The 16,524-nt window shown below is 32.4% G+C and overlaps 1 pseudogene; it reads right to left on the bottom strand.

The window, feature by feature from the left end:
- Positions 1-16,156: 16,156 nt before the first annotated feature.
- On the bottom strand, positions 16,157-16,273 carry LOC120583521 (uncharacterized; annotated as a pseudogene).
- Between the last annotated feature and the right edge of the window lie 251 nt (positions 16,274-16,524).

Raw genomic sequence — 16,524 nt, 5'->3', positions numbered from 1 at the left:
AGCAGCTACACTATGCTGTCATTTCCTTGGCTTGGAATCAATTCTCTTTTCCTGCCAAGTGCCATAGATCCTACAAAGTGCTTCTGATGCAGTAGTAATTTTGTTACCTAATATAAATGAACAGCACAGCTTCAGAGCATTGACTATAAATAGCATGGGGTTTCTCATTGGTCTCCCACTGATCGTTCAACCGGCTGATTTAATCTCTAATAGTCATAATTCATAAATGACATTTTAGTACTCCTTTCTGGATTTTTTTTCACCATAATACCAATTAATTTTTCTTATTGTTTGTGGAAAAGTGGCTCTTAATTGTTTGTTTGTTATAAAGCACTTACTTATATGCCAACACGCATAATCTTAAAGAAAGAAGGAAAAAAAGAAACAAACAAGAAGATTCAAAATTTTCCATTACTTCTTACCCTTGTGAACTGTTTGTGCCTCAACTCTGAATTAAATATAACTATAGAGAGATTCTTTCTGTGCATTTTGTTAATTGGTAAGCAAATTTATTGATCACTGACTATTCTCAGAGTATAGTGTTCAGTAAAAGGGAAATGATATAATGTAATGGAGAAAACCCTGAGCAGGAAGCCAGCACAGGTGGGTTTTAGTCCCAAATCTGCCGATATATTTCTGTGTGCAAATGTGCAAGTTCAATTCCATTTTCTGAAATAGTTAGGCTTTACTACATGAACTTCAATTGCTTTTATCTCTAATATTTGATGAGTCCACAATACCATGTTCCTTGAGGAATTCACAATTTAATTGAGATGCAGAATGAGAAAAGAGGCATTGCCTGCAATTCCTATGAGCTTTGCAGCACAAGGATTATGTTTTATTCTGTTCCTAAATCCAACAATAACCTGAAACAGAGGTTTCAGTTTTTATCCACTGAGACATAAATGACAGATAACAGTCACACACAGAACATCCTCAAAGGAACACATAGGATCATGAGATTTTCCATGTCCAAATAGTAACTTTCACCCCTTTTCTGTCATCTTAAAATCCAATGATACTATTGAACCTGTCCTTGTTCATTTACTTAAAAATCTTTAAATATGTTCGATACACATAAACTGCACATATTTAAGATATATAATTCAACGTGTTGGTATATGTATACACTTGTAAAATTATCACTATATTATAAACATATCTACCAATTCCAACATTTTCCTCATGTTTATTTATAATTCCTCCTTTATGTTCCCCCACCATAGTTTTCCATTCTCAGGCTACTACTGACCTATCACTAGAGATTAGTTTGGATTTTCTAAATTTCTAAACAAATGAAATCGGGGAATGAGAAAATACTATTTTGGGGGGAGATGGGGGAGTCTGGATTTTGTATTGCATAATTATTTTGATATTCATCTATCTTCTTATAGGTATAAATAGGTTATAACTTTTTACCAAAGGGTTATATTTCATTATATGAATATTCCACAATTCGTTTATCCATTACCCTGCCGGTGGACATTTGTCTGTTTCAAGTTTTTGACTATTACAAAATAAAGCTATTGTAAACATTAGTATGTATGACTTGTATGAACATATGCTTTTATTTATTTGAGGTAAATATCCATAAGTGGAATAACTGGATCATGTGGTAGGTTTATGTTTAACATTTTTTTTAATTGCTAAACTCTTTTCCGAATTAGTTATATTATCTTACATTCCTACTAGAGGTGTATGAAAGTTCCAGTTGCTCCATATCTACAACAGCATTATGGTCAATCATTTTAATTTTAGCCATTGTAATAGATGTAGTGGTATATCATTGTGGTTAACTTGCATTTCTTTACTGATTAACAATGCCGAGCATTTTTGTGTGTATGTATGCTAGAGATCTATATATCCTTGGTAATGTGTCTGTTAAAATCTTTTGCCCATTTTTTAAAAACAATTGTACTGAGTTCTTTATATATTGCAAATATAAATTCTTTGTCAGATATGTTACTTAGAAATATTTTCACTCTGTAGCTTTCATTCTCTAGGTAATTTCATGATCTTTACAATTTTCTTTGATGAGCAGAAGTTTTAATCTTTGTGTTCTTATGTATTTTTTAAATTAAATTACTAAGGTTACATTGGTTAATAATGCTATATAAATTTCTGGTATATAAATTCATAATGCAACATCCGTATACAGATATTATATTATTACTAGACTCACTACTCAAAGTCTAGTCTCTTTCTGTTACCATATACTTGACTCCCTTCATCCCCTTCATCCTACTCCCACTCCACTTTGTTTTCTATATCTATGAGTTTGTATGTTTGTTTGATGATTGAATAAAGAAGCTAATATACACACACATATACAGACAATGGAATACTACTTAGCAATAAAAAAGATGAAATATTGCCATTTATATCAACATGAATGGTCTTGGGAGTATCCTGCTGAGTGAAATACATCAATTGGAAAAGGATAAGAACTGTATGATTTCAGTCATATGTGGGATTAATATAAAAGGCAACAACCTAATTTATTTTTAAAATAATAAATGGCTTGCAGATTATGATACTTTATTAATAGTAGCAAATGATGTGCTACCCATCTCACAACAAAGCAGATGTGTCTTGATATTATGGAAGAGAACTCTGAGATAATGGATTCCTCATTGGTGGTGAAGTCACAATTAATCCAGCCATTTGCAAAATCATATTTATTTTTTGTTACATAACAATTGCTGCTACCTAGCCACTTTATTCTTAGGCCATTTTAAAATAGCTTAGCTGAAGGTTTTCACAGATGTAAGCTACAGGTTGAATAAACTTCATTTGCATATAAGTCAAAGAAATGAATGTATAAATAATTCTCGACCTTTATAACTGTGAATTCATTGAAGCGGAACTGTGTTATTGGAAAAGTGTGTTCCTAAGATGCTAAGCAATTACTTTTTATACAATGCTTTTTATATAGCAATTATTATGTTCTTTACCTTTGTCTCTATTACTCACAAAGGGAAGATGTTAACCTCTAAGGCAGGATGATTTATCCCAAAATAATGTTCAGTCCTGGACTGCTAATGACAGAGAAATGACAAGAGGTATGACATAAAGATTCTCTCCATTGTTAGAAGTAACATCCCTGATCATAATGAGAAGCATGGATTTGGGAAACTGGATGCAATTCCCTTATGGGTGATTTATATCTTCCAATTTACTGCTCCCTTCCCCTTGGTCTTAAATTCTTTAGTACGTTCCAATAAAATAAGGGTAATTGATATCCTCTTGAGAATATCCTAGAAACTGTAATAGGATATAAAATCTTCACATTTTATAATTGATGTTGATTTAATCAAAATTTTTCTCCTACTTGTATTAGACTTGATTGTTAAGGCGATGGTAAGTTGGATTTGGGGGGAGAGAAGAAGGAAAACTAGTTTGGGAATATAACCATTACGAATAGGTTATCGTGTGGTAAGATATGGAAAAGAACTAGTGACAAATGCTAGAAGTCCAACAATATCTATCCATTATCTTACTCTTTACTATTTGAGCTCCTAAGATTATCTCAGTATATAGTTATTATATACAAGCTTTATTTCCAGCTTTCTCTGCAGTTAGTGTAATTGTGTGACTAAGTTCTTGCCAATAATTGGACATAAAGAGTGCCATTTGTAGTCATGCCCTTAAAAAGAAATGTACTATGCTCCCTTGTCTTATTCTTATTCCTGCTTGTGGCAGGTAACAGGTACTAAAACAATACTTTTGGACACAAAGATAGAAGTCATGTGTTCAGGACTACAGAATTTCCTTCTAATTTCAGCTTCCTTACCTCTGTAGAGGTAAGGATTTATGAGAGTGATAATAAATATCTACCTTCTTTAAGTTACTATATTTTGGATTTCTCTTTTATAGCAGCTTAGCTTGTGCTCCAGTTAATAATGTCAGGATTATTAAAGAAGAGAAAATATCACAAATTTCTAAAGAGGTATACAAACATAAGTTTGCATGTTTCATATATTTTACTTTTTCTGAAATTTGATAATGTATAGACAACATTTTTATATACAAAAATTGGATAATTTCCTTAAAATAAATTGTTCATTCTTATAATTATGGGAATGTTCAAAGGATACATTTGCCAAATGATTTTTTATATATAACTTGAGTAAAATGGTTTTTTCAGAGGTCAATTTCAAATCTAATGGATACTCTGCAATTAAGATATATAATCTCAAGATTAGTGACTATTGCCTAATTACATTTATGATGGTTACTTTCTTATGAGTGAATTTGCTGATATATTCATATACACATAAATATATATACACACACATATAAAGGTAATCATGCTTAAAACTGATAAACTCATTCTTTAGAAATTGCATAGATCTAGTTTTATCATATTATTAGGCCCAAGATTTGTAAAGTCTGGAAATCTGTTTGGCCTTTGATGCTGGTTTTAAGCCTTAGATTAGCAAGTGGAAGCTGTGGTAGTTTTGACCTTAATGATATTCAGCAGCTTACATGTTTCTTGAAGTTAGTGTTTCCTGTTTTGAAGTTGACATTTTATCATGCAGCCTGGGAGGTTGCTTTGAACTTAGTTTTTTATAAGGTCTGGCCACATGAGTTTATGAACTTGCCAGGTTACCATACTTTACAAAGCCTTTATTCATGGTTTGTGGCAGTATTTATTTAGGTGAGTAACTTTTATGTAGGCAAGTGGCTATTTTTTAAATCAGAAGGACTACAGCAGAAGCCTGGCAAATGCAGATGGATACTGCTCTCAGCAATCACACGAGCAAAGGCAAGTATTCAATTACAGAGAAAACGAGTGTATTAGATTTCCACAGCTGTGTAACACATTTCCATCACCTTAGTAGATCAAAACGATACAAATTTACTATCTTACAGTCTCTGTGGTCAGAAGCTTGAGTGAGGGTTGGCTGAATTTTCTGCTCAGGTTTCACATGGCCACAGCCAAGGTGTTAACTGGAGCTACATTCTTATCTGAGGCTTGAAGAATTCTTCCAGACTCATTCAGTTTGTTAGCAGAATTCATTTCTTTGCAGACGTAGAATTCACGGCAGCTTCTGTTTTCTTCTGAGCCAACAGTAAAATGTCTCTCACACTTCACCTTATTTTATCTATCTATCTATCTATCTATCTATCTATCTATCTATCATCTAACTATCTACCCATCTATATCTATTATTGCGGTAAGAATATTTAACATGAGATCTACCCTAGACAAATTTTGAAGTGCATAATACATATTGTTAACTACAGGCAAAATGTTGTGCAGCAGATCTCTACAGCTTAGTCACCTTGAGTAACTGAAACTTCATACCACTTGAACAGCAATTTCCAATTCATACCTCATCCCAGTCCCTTGGCAAATACCGTTCTTCTCTCTGTTTCTCTGAGCTTGACTATTTTAGAGACTCATATAAGTGACACCAAGCAGTTTTATCATTCTGTGACTGCCTTAGTTCACTGAACATGATGTCTTACAGGTCCATCCATGGTGTTAAATGGTGTTGCAAAAAATAAATATTCACATGCAAAAGAATTAAATTAGATGCTTATCTTATACCACACAAAATCAACTCAAAATAGACTGAAGAATAAAACATAAGACATGCAACTATAAAACTCTCAGGGAAAAAAATGGGAAAAGTTTGATGACATGTGTATAGGCAATGATTTCTTGGATTTAACACCAAAAGCAAAGAGAAACAAAAATGAAAATAGACAAATGAGACTACCTCAAACTAAAAAGCTTCTGCACAGCAAAGAAAACAATCAACAGAGTGTTAAGACAACCTACAGAAGAGTAAAAGGTATCTACAAATCATACATCTGATCAGGGGGTTAATTTCCAAAACATATAAGGAAATCCTATAAATCAATAGCAAAAAATAAAATAAAATAATTAAAAAAATTAAAAACTCCCAAATAACTCAATTAAAAAAATAGGCAAAGGACTTGAATAGACACTTTCCTTCTCCAAAGAATATATACGAATGGCCAACAGGTATACGAAAAGCTGCTCAACATCACAAATCTTCAGAGAATTACAAATTAAAACCACCTCACAGCTTTTAGGATGGTTATTATAAAAAAAATGATAATAAGTGTTGGTAAGTTCGTGGAGAAATTGAAATCCTTATGTGCTATTAGTGAAAATGTAAAATGGTGCAGATGCTATGAAAACTATGTAGAAGTTCCTTGAAAAATTAAAAATAGCACTATTATGTGATTCAGCAATAGCGTCACTGGATATACATCCAAAAAAAGTAGAAATCAGGATCTTGAAGGTATATCTGCATTCATGTTTATTGCAGCTTTGTTTACAATAACCAAGGTATGGAAACAACCTAAATGTCTGTCAACAGATGAATGGATAAAGAAAATGTGGTGAAAACAAATAAAGGAATATTATTCAGCCTTTAAAAAACAGAAATTCTGCCACTTCATTCTAAAGGACTTGTCTGATTAAGTCAGACTCACCTAGAGTAATCTCCCCAATTTAAATCCAATTGATTAGGAATTTTAATTACATCTGCTTTATTGTAGCACTAATATTAATGTTTGAATAACTGGCAGAAGGTATGTACACCAAGGGCTAGAAATCTTGGAGTGGGAGGAAGGAACATCTTATTTCTATCAATTCTGCATACCTCAGAGAAACTTTCCTAAAAATCCTTTGATATTAAGGTGAGAAATAATTTTTCAACTGTTTAAATTATTAGACTCTCAGATAAATCTGCAAACTAGGGGCTGATATTTTATCTACAGAGAGGATTGAGTTCTACATGGTACTATAGAACACTACTGATAATTAAAATTGTCTATCCCAGGCACAGAATGTTAGATAGACTGCCTCAAAGTCAAGAATAACCTTCAACAAACCTTCTCTGGAATTAATTACTATTATGAATGTAGCTTTAGATATCTGAACTTCAATGTGGTACATTACTCATAATGAAGGGGGAGATATTATTGGTAAACAAATAAAAGGAAAAAAATTTCTTATTATAAAAAGAATAATCCAACTTTCAGGATTGTGACAGTGGAATAAACACAACTTTATTGCAAGCCTCAAGGCTAAGATGTTGGTAGCTCTCATCCACACAAAATGGCAGAGTAGCGAGAAGCTTAGTAAAGAATACAAGAAAAAGAAACAGTCAATAAAAGTACTCCTGGGATCATAGATAACTCTAAAGTTTAGGAAGTCTTTGCACATGTATTATTATGTTGAGCCCACTGAGGAACAGTCAGAACAAGATGTGAGACAGATTTGAAAAACATTATTCAAGCCTCACACAGATCAACAATGTCTGAAGCTAACAGCAAAGGGGCTTCAACACAACCTCTGACTGAACATTGACAAAACAATGTTATTTTGACCAGTGGTAACTTTTAAGGAGCTAACTTTTAAAATAATATCACAGTCATCCCTAGCAGACTCAAAGGCCATTTGTATGCCCAAGGCCGTATTCTTTCAGGAATGATGAGAGAGAGAACCCCAAGCTATTACTATTCCTGGCTGAACATGGGAAAAAATATCAAGTTCCTGAACTCTGATAGCAGTCTTCAAACCATACACATATATGGTTTCAATGGTAAAGGGTAAAAATCTAGCTGGCTAAGGAGGCTTATGTATAACCTTTGACTAATAAGTGGCTAATAAAGTCCCAGGAGTAGGCAGGTTAAACAAACAAATAAGAGTAAATATATGAGCTGTATCATCAGAGGCTGCACACTGTAGCAGAAATACACCTTCTAGAATCATTTCAGCCAAGTCACTGAACAAATAAAGTGATGACCAAGCAAGTAAAAACAACCCTCAGGGCTAATTTATACAATACAGGCATACGCTGGAGATACTGTGAGTTTAGTTCCAGACCATCACAATAAAGAAAGTATAACAATAAAATGAGCTGTAATCTTTTTGCTGGTGGAGAGTCTAGCCTTCAATTTGTAAATAAATAAATAAATAAATAAATAGGAATTTGTGAAGTGCAATAAAGTGAAGCACAACAAAACAAGGTATGTCTGTATATAATAAAAAATGTCCAATTAAAATAAAAATAATAGGACTGACAACAAACAAAATGTGACCCATATACAAATTGGCAATAGAATATGTCTTTGAAGTGGCCCAGAGGGTGGATTTAACAAAGACTTCAAAGCAGCTATCATTAATATGATGGAAAAACTAAAGAAAACCATGCTTAAAGAATTAAAGGAAGGTATGATGACAATGTCTTACCAAATATAGAATATCATTGATCAGACAGAAATTATGTAAAAAAATAAATAAATCGAATTAAAATGTTGTGGTTGTGAAATACAATAACTGAAATAAATGCTACCAAAACTGTTGCTAACACGGACAGGGACTGAAACTGAGAGTAGCAAGTGTGATTAAATATCTACAAGAAAATAAAAAGACATTTAGGCTTTATATAAAGCAAGGATCCAAGAGGCTTATATGGCACCTACTGGAAACCAAAAGAAAAGCACCTTCTTTGCAGCAGGCTAAAGAGAGACCTTTATATAATAAATCTTCTTTCTGGAAAAACAAGAGAATACACTTCTATTAATGCCCAGACAGAGAAATAGTCCATTAAACACAATGAACAATCAAGATGACAAGGCATCTCAAAAAGAAAGAGAAAAATCTCCTGAAAATAAGCTTACAGACATAGAAATATGAGACTTAAATGACAGAGAATTCAAGATGGTACTTCTGAAAAAAACTCAGTTTCAAAACAAGTCATATCAATGATTTCAGGAATTGACAAAACATCTAGATGAGCAAAGCAAGGAGATTGAAACCTTCAAAAGGAACCAAATAGAACTTGTGGAGATAAAGAACACACTGTGAGTTGAAAAATGAAATAGCAAGCTCGGGAAAAAGAATCGACCAAATGGAAGAAAGGTTCAGTGATATTGAAGACAGAAATCTAGAAATAAATCAGAAGAAAGAAGAGAGAAACCAAAAAGTAAAAATAATAAAAGAAAATACAAGAACTAGCAGATGCCATCAGGAGAGGAAACATAAGAATAATGGGCATTATCGAAGGTGAGGAAAAGGAGCAGGGACTAGAAAGCATTTTCAGACAAATAGTGGATGAGAAATTCCCAAATGTAAGAAATGAGCTGGAGCTTGGAATTCAAGAAGTCAACAAAACACCCAATTATCTCAACTCAAAAAGGCCTTCACCAAGACACATTGTACTAAAATGATCAAAAATCAACGGAAAAGACAGAATTATCGGGGCAGCCAGAGAGAAGAAGACGGTAACGTATAAAGGAAAACCCATTAGATTATCCTAGGACTTAGTGCAAACTTTACAAACCAGAAAGAAATGGAAACAAATATTTAAACTATTAAGCAAAACGAACTACCAGCCTAGAATAATGTATTTGGCTAAGCTCTCCTTTAGATATGAAGGAGAAATTAAGACCTTTCTAAGCATACAAAAATTGAGGGAATTCTCCATTACGAGGACTGCATTACAGGAAATTCTGAAAGAGGTCAGTGTGCCTAAAATAAAATAACAAAACAAAACAAAAAAGTACATAATTAGGAGTAAAGTGATTCTCAGGCAAATAGAAGCAGAGGAGCGCAACCCTTACTAAGAACAGGGCAGTATAAGCTTAAATAATACGAAGAGAATTGCTATAGGAAGAGAATAATGAATGAATGTTCAGCATACATAGGGACAAATTGAGATAACAATGACTGAAAAGGGGACGATTCATAGATCCAAATTTGCAAAGGGGAAAGGAGAAAAGGCACCCACAGAAGAAAATGGACGACTGTACATATAACTATCTTTTTCATATTCATAATGGTAACCACACACAGAAGTTTCAGAACTGAAATATATAACATAAAACAAGAAGAATCAGAGACAAAACACACAAAAGCCAACCTAAATAAAGAAAACAGAAACACAAGGACAAGGAAGCAATGGAAATACCTAGCTACCAGAAAGCAAAAGATAAAGTGGCTATAAGAAGACCTCATATTTCAATAATCACTCTAAATGTAAATTAACTGAACTCACCAATAAAAAGGCACAGAGTTACAGAATGGATCAAAAAACAAAACCCAACCATCTGCTGCCTCTAGGAGACACATCTCAACTCCAAAGACAAATATAGCTCAAAGTGAAAGGAGAGAAAATGATCTTTCAAAAAAATGGCATTTAGAGAAAAGCAGGAGTAGTGATACTAATAATAAAGACAAAATAGACTTCAAAATGAAAAAAGTAAGAAAAATACTGAGAGACACTTCATAATGATAAAGAGGATTGTGCACCAAGAAGACATAATGCTTATTAATATCAATGCTCCCAATCAGGGAGCCCCGAAATATGTAACTACTAACAGAACTAAATGGAGAAACAGACCAAAACACTATCATAGTAGGGGACCTAAATACCCCACTGTCGGATGTGGACAGGTCATCTAAACAGAATATCAATAAGGAAATAACATCCTTAAATGACACATTAGACCAACTGGACATAATTGACATTTACAGAGCCTTCCATCCCAAAACAGCTGCTTATACACTCTTCTTCAGTGCACATGGAACATTCTCAAGAATTAACTACATCCTGGGACACAGAGATAGCCTCAACAAATATAAGAGGGTTGAACTCATACCAACCATATTCTCTGATCATAATGCTTTCAAAGTAGAGATCGACTGCAAGAAGAAATCAGGAAGAACCACAAATACATGAGAATTAAACAACATGTTACTGAAGAATAACTGGGTTAGGGAAGAAATAAATAGAGAGATTAAGAGACACATAAAAATGAATGATAATGATAGTACAGCATATCAAAACTTTTGAGATATGGCAAAAGAGGTCATAAGAGGAAAGTTCATATCATTATAGGCCTATCCCCCCAAACAAGAATGAACCTAAATAAACAACCTAATGCTTCATCTTAAAAAACTGGAAAAGGAAGAACAAATGAGGCCTAAAGTCAGCAGAAGGAAAGAAATCGTCAAAATTAGAGCAGAAATAAATGAAATTAAAAACAAAAAAATATATAGAAAAAGTACATACAACAAAGAGCTGGTTCTTTGAGAAGTTTAATAAAATTGACAGACCCCTGGATAGACTCATTAAAGAAAAAAGAGAAAGGACAGAAATAAACAAAATCAGGGATGAGAGAGGGGAAATTATGACTGACATCTGAACAGACACTTCTCTCTAGAGGACACACAAATGGCCAACATATATATAAAAAGATGTTTGACATCACTAGCTATTAGGGAAATGCAAATCAAAACCACAATGAGATACCATCTCACACCTGTTAGAATAGCTATAATCAACAGAACAAGCAAAAACAAATGCTAGAGAGGATACAGAGAAAAAGGAACCCTCATATGCTGCTGGTGGGACTGCAAATTGGTATAGCTACTATGGAAAAACAGTATGGAGGTTCCTCAAAAAACTAAGTATTGATCTACCATATGATCCAGCAATCTCTCCATGGGTATTCACCCCAAAGACTCGAAAACCTATATCCAAAAAGATATTTGCAAACCAATGTTCATAGCAGCATTATTCACAGTGGCCAGAACATGGAAGCAACCAAAGTGTCCTATGATAGATAATTGGCTAAAGAAGCTGTGGCGCATATATACAATGGAATATTACTCAGCCGTAAGAAGAGATGAAATACTGCCATGTGCAACAACATGGATGGACCTCGAGATATTCATGCTAAGCAAAATAAGCCAGACTGAAAAAGCTTAAAAATCACATGATATCACTTATATGTGGGATATAAACCTAAAAGCAACAAATGAATGGGGCAAACAGACACTCAGGGACATGGACAATAGGCTAATGATTACCAGGGGGTAGGGGTCGGGGGAAGGTGAGGTCGGTAAAGAAGATCAAATATATGGTAGCTGAAGGAAACTGGATTCTGGGTGGTAATCACACAATAGAATATATAGATGGCAAATTACAATGTACACCTGAAAATTATATAATTGTATTAACCAATGTTATCCCAAAAACTTTAAAAAAAAATTTCTTTAAGCTGAAAGCAAATAATATGAAGAGTAACTCAAAGCCACGCGCACACACACACACACACACACACACACACACACACACACGCACGGGTGCCAACAAAGGTAATTATGTGGATAGTCACAAAATAAAGTGTAATTGCATAGTACTTTTTCTCTTGACTGATTTGAAAAGCAATTGTGTAACACAACATGTAACACAATGATTATATTATTGAGAACATAATACACAGAAATGTTATATATTTGACAATTACCCCACAAAGAATGTGGATGGGAACAAAGTTATGTTAGAGTAAAAAATTGAAACCAGATAGTAGAAATAAAGAGAACCAGAAAGGGTTAGTTATGGATAACCATATACGAACAAATAAAATGAACTTATTTTTAGAAAGACACAAAAGTAAATCTGACACGAGAAGACATACATTACATAAAGTAATACTGTAATTATAACAATGTATTATTTGGTTTGTAAAATATGTAGATATAATATGTATGACAATAACATCACGAAAATCTAAAGAGGAATTGGAACTATATAAACAATAGGCTTTTAAAAAAGCTGTAAATGCCTATAATATAAAAGATCTCAAATCAATAACCTAATCTTTCAACACCTTAGAAACTAGAAAAAAAGTAGGACAAATTAAACCCAAAGCAAGAAGAAAGAAAATAATAAACATAAAAATAGAAATAAATGAAATAGAGATGAAAAACTAGAGAAAATAAATTAAATCAAAATTTGGTTCTTTGAAAATATTAATAATATTGACAAGCTTAAATTACAAAAGTAAAGAATAAAAAGCAAGGCATTACTTTTGACCTTACAGAAATAAAGAGGATTACAAATATTATGAATAACTATATACCAACAGACAAAATGAACTAATTTTTAGAAAGACACAAAACTAAATCTGACACGAGAAGACATAGAAATTCTAAACGGGCCTATAACAAGTAAAAAGATTGAATTAGTAATTTTAAAACACTCAAAATAAAAGCTCAAGCCCAGATAGTTTCACTAGTGAATTCTATCAAAGATGCAAATAAAAATTATTATTAATTCTTTACAAAATCTTTCAAAAATTAGATAAGTTGGAAATACTTTCCAACTTATTCTATCAGTCTAGTATTACACTGGTACCAAAATTAGCCAAACTATCACAAGAAAATTACAGACTAATACCACTTATGAATATATTTGCAAAATTATTCAACAAAATATTAGCAACACAAATCCAAAAATGTAATAAGAAGACTACACACTGTGACCAAGTAGAATTTATTTCAGGAATGCAAGTTTGAATTTACATCCAAAACTAATTAATATAATACATCACATTGATAGAATAAAAAATAATCATCTGAAAAGCATTGGACAAAATTTAACTCCATTTCATGCTAAAAACACTCAACAAACAAGGAATAAAAGAGAACTTCCACACCTAATAAAAGTCATCCATAAAACTCACAGTTCAAGTAGTACTGTATGATGTAAAAATGAATATTTTCACCCACCATCAGGAACCAGATAAGAATAACCAACTTTACCACTTTGTTTTAATATTATACTGGAGATTTCAGCCCAAAAATTTAGGCAAGAAAAACAGGGATCTAAATTGGAAATGTGAATAAAAGACATCTAACTTGAATAAGAAGTAAAACGATTTCTATTTGCAGGTTCCATGGTCCTGTATATAGAAAATTCTAAAAAGTATATTAAAAGTTTATTAAAACTCATAAATGAGTTCAGCAAGGCTGTAAGATACAAGATCAATTTTTAAAAAATTAATTCTATAAGTTAGCAGTGAACGTTATGTAAATGAAGTTAAGAAAATATTTTTGTTTATAACATTTTAATAAGAACAAAATGCTTAATTATAAATTTAACGAAAGGGTATAAGATTTGTACCATGAAAAATATGAAACATTGCTGAAATTTAAATGACTTAAATAAGTAAATACCTAAGTAAGTAAATAAATAAATAAATAGAAAAACATCTTATTTTCACAGATTAGGAGACACTATCATTAAGATGACAATACTCCCCAAATTCATCTGTAGATTCAATGCAATCTTTATCAAAATCCCTGTTTACTTCTTGGAAGAAATCTACAAGTTGATGTTACAATTCATGAATAAATTTGGGGGGCCAAGAATAGCCAAAGAATCTTAAAAAAAGTAAAAGAAAGTTAGAAGGCTTATACTTTCTGATTTCAACAGTTACCGCAAACTACAGTAATCAAGACAGTTATTCCAGTGATTCTTATGTAATTATAAACATATGGTCAATTTAGTTTTGAAAAGTGTGCCAAGAAAATTAAGTGGTGGAAAAAAAAGTCATTTCAACAAATGTCGCTGCGAAAATTCAATGACTACATACGAAATGAATGAAGTGGAATTCTTACTGTAAGTCATATGCAAAAAAACCCCAAAACCACAAAACAATACAATATAACACAACACAATGCAATGCAGTAATTTAAATAACTCAAAATTGATCATATAACTCAAATATAAAGACTAAAATTATAAAACTCTTGAAGAAAACAGGAGTCGACGTTAATGACCATAGATCAAACAATGGTTTCTTTGGTACTATATCAAAAGCACAAATGAAAAAGAATAAATAAATAAATTGGACAACATTGTTTAAAACTTTTGTGCTTCAAGTCATACAATCAATAAAATAAAATAAAATAAATAAAATTCACTGAATGGAAAAACATTTGTAAATCAAATATCTGATAAAGTACACGTATCTAGATATTTAAAAAAGTCTTAGTATTCAATAGCAAAAAGACAAATAACACAATTAAACATAGGCAAAGATTTTTTAATAGACGTTTTCTCCAAGAAAAGATATATTATAACCAATAAGTACATGAAATGATGTTCAACATCATTATGAAAATCAAATCAAAAGCATAATGTGATACCAATTTACACTCATTAAGTTGGCCATAATAAAAAAAGACAGACAATAACAAATTTAACGAGGATGCAGAGAAATTGGAACTCTAATACAGTATTGGTAAGAATGTAAAATGGTGTGTATGGTTCCTTTGAAAAACATTTTGGCAGTTCCTCAAAAGTTAAATATAGTGTAACCATATGATGTGCAAGTCCACTCCTAGATATATGCCCCCCCAAAATGAAAAGATACGTCCACACAAAAGCTTATATATGAATGTTCATAACATCGTTAATTCATAATAGCCCAAGAATGGAAACAATCCAAATTTCTATCAACTGATAAATAGATAAATAAAATTTGGTCTATCTATATAATGGCCTATTACTCAGCAATTAAAAAAAAAATAGGTACTGATACAGGCTATGACATGAATGACTTTTGAAAGGATAATTCCACTTATATGATATGATCAAAATAAGAAAATTTATAGAGACAGAATATAAATTAGTGGTTGCCCACAGCTGGAGTGGGAAAAAAGAGAACGGAGATTGGGAACAGGTTTTTTTTTTTTTTTTAGAGTATATGAATTACATTGCAATAGAACTATTTGAAAACAAAAATAAATCACAATAATAAAAGAAATGATACAGGAGGTCTGGGACTTTCCAATGTTGAGTAGGACAGTTATTGAGAATCATATGGTAGAAGTTGGTCTACCCTGGGTGTCTGGAGTCAAAAATAATAACAAATAAAACAAAACAAAAAAGGGTAGTTTTTCTTAGAAATATGCCAAAGGTGATTCTCCATTTGAAACAAATGAGAAGACTAAGGGAAATCTTTCCTAAGCCACAGATTTCAAAAATTTCTAAGCCCCCTTATTCAATGACCAAACTTGCTTACAAGAAAGTGTGAAAGCACAGAGTCCCAAAGATAAATAGATTAGGAAGGATTAAATTAAATTTAAAGGCCAGATGGGGAGGGATTAAAACAGCATGGTGACTGGAGCTGCTAGCAGTGTGAATTTCTAGACTTTGTAAGAAGGCAACAATATTTCAAATATCAGTATGAGAAGACAGTATGAATAGATTCCCCCCCAAAAGAATACTATTTAGTAAAAAGTATTAGCTCCTCAATGAGAATTTTCTCCCGATTATATTTCTTACACACACACACACACATATATATTTAACACCTACAGCACCTAGTATTCCTAGGTGGGAGCATCCAAGTACTAATCAGGCCCGACCTTGCTTAGTTTCCGAAATCAGATGAGATCAGGCACGTTCAGGGTGGCATGGCCATAGACTAAACATACATTTTAAATATAGGCTGGCATTGAGTGTCTGACATCCTACCATGGCTAAAATAAATGTTTTCTTCATTTCTTCTCCTTCCTTCAAAATACAACTGAGTTTCTGCTATGATGTATGGAAGTGATTTTTAACTCTGGCAGGACATTAAAATACTCTAAGCCAAGATGTTCTTCAGTAGGTGAATGGATAAAAAAAGTGGCATATTTATACATTGGAATTTTATTTAGCAATAAAACAAAGAACT

Source organism: Pteropus medius, unplaced genomic scaffold (genome assembly GCF_902729225.1).
Source record: "Pteropus medius unplaced genomic scaffold, Ma_sr-lr_union100, whole genome shotgun sequence".
NCBI classification, from domain to species: domain Eukaryota; kingdom Metazoa; phylum Chordata; class Mammalia; order Chiroptera; family Pteropodidae; genus Pteropus; species Pteropus medius.
Note: the sequence above shows the minus strand (reverse complement) of the source record. Positions and strands in the feature narration are given on the sequence as shown.